A 1,503-nucleotide genomic window follows, 5' to 3' on the forward strand; every position below is an offset into this window, starting at 1 on the left:
ATGTCCTCACCGCATGCCCCCAAAGGGCTGCTTTCAGCAGGATTTGTACAAAGTTGCTTGATTGGCTTCAAGCTTCTTTGTGAGTTTACCCAATGCCAAGCACAGGCAGCAAACCCATGCCAGGTAATTCATCATTTGTCCTTAAATACTGCGTCCCGAATCATGCCCTTAGCTTGTCAGATAAAGGCTTGAGAAATGCTTTTCAGACCACCTAATGAGGGTTTGTGTTTTGCTACAGTTGGGAGAATGGATGGTCTTAATTTCCGACTTCTTCCAAAGAGACCAATTTTCTTCCACAAAAAGACCAGGAATAATAGATATAATGTGGCTTATTCTGAGTCACTCTTTAACCATTTGTACTGATGTTTTCTCTTTGTGCATCTTCTGACTAAGACCCTGAAACTCAGAGTCCTCTTTGGCTGCTGCTGGATGTTTTCCCCTGCCGTGAGGCAATTCTGTGCCTGAGGGTTTCACGCACAACCAGCAGCCTCTCCCAGACTTTCTGCAGGCTGACAGGCTCTCCGTAAATATTGCCCTCAAATCTGAAGTGCTCCAGGCTGGGCTTTTCTACCTTAGCTCTGCAGGACTTGCCTACTTGATGTGAAGAAGCCAAGGCATCGTGTGCAAGGGGCTCTGCAGGGAAAGAGCTTGTTTTCTTCTGTGCCTGGAAATCATCTAAGTGACAGCCCAGTGCACAACACTAAGGGGGAGGCTCTATATGAGGTTTCCCCATCCGCCTGGCATTGCCATATTTAGCGCTTTTACACAAATATTCAAAGGTATACATAAATATAAGCAAAAAATATATGACAGGGTTTCTCATTGTCCAGCATCTGGTCAAATGATAAACATGATGTTCTGTTCCACTCCTCTGCTTCTTGCTCTCTCCACATCCACCCCACCTTTGCCACTTCTCATCCCGAGCTGGAAACTTAGGCTGTGCAGGGTGGGCAGTCACATGGAGCATCATATCCAGTGTGTTTCCTTGAAGTGGCATCCTGAGGGCTTACCGAAGGAGCTAATAATACTGGGTTTCATTGATAAAGCATGAGGGAAGGAAGGAAAAAAAAAAAAAAAAGCTGATGGATGCTCCCCTCCTGCTGACTGTGCAGTCGCCAATTCTTGGAGCAGTGCAATCTAGCAGAGTAGGTTTTGGGTCACTCCAGAATTAACAGAGAAAATTATTGTATGTAATGTTTGCATAGGAAAAAGTACCCAAAGTTCAGAGGCTCCATAGCTCAGGGGTTAGAGCACTGGTCTAGTAAACCAGGGGTCGTGAGTTCAAATCTCACTGGAGCCTGGGGGGTGGCTCTGCACCTCCTGTAAAGACCCACAGCTTTATCTTCCCGTTTTTTACCCAAATGTTGCTGGCACCATTTTTTGGAGCATCCACCCCCAGCCTAGGTGAAACAGAAGCATCATATAGTGCCTATACCAAATAACAGGCAACAAGAAGCAGAGAAAAATAGCAATGGTCAGACCTAAACCCCGAAAAAAATACCT

General features: G+C 45.7%; 1 non-coding gene across 1 annotated transcript; it reads left to right on the forward strand.

Moving 5' to 3' along the window:
* The first annotated feature begins 1,227 nt into the window (after nt 1-1,227).
* Nucleotides 1,228-1,300, forward strand: TRNAT-AGU (transfer RNA threonine (anticodon AGU)). The gene has a single exon. It is a non-coding gene; the product is annotated as a tRNA-Thr (tRNA).
* Nucleotides 1,301-1,503: the final 203 nt, after the last annotated feature.

Source organism: Falco cherrug, chromosome 9 (assembly GCF_023634085.1).
Source record: "Falco cherrug isolate bFalChe1 chromosome 9, bFalChe1.pri, whole genome shotgun sequence".
Classification (NCBI taxonomy): Eukaryota; Metazoa; Chordata; class Aves; order Falconiformes; family Falconidae; genus Falco; species Falco cherrug.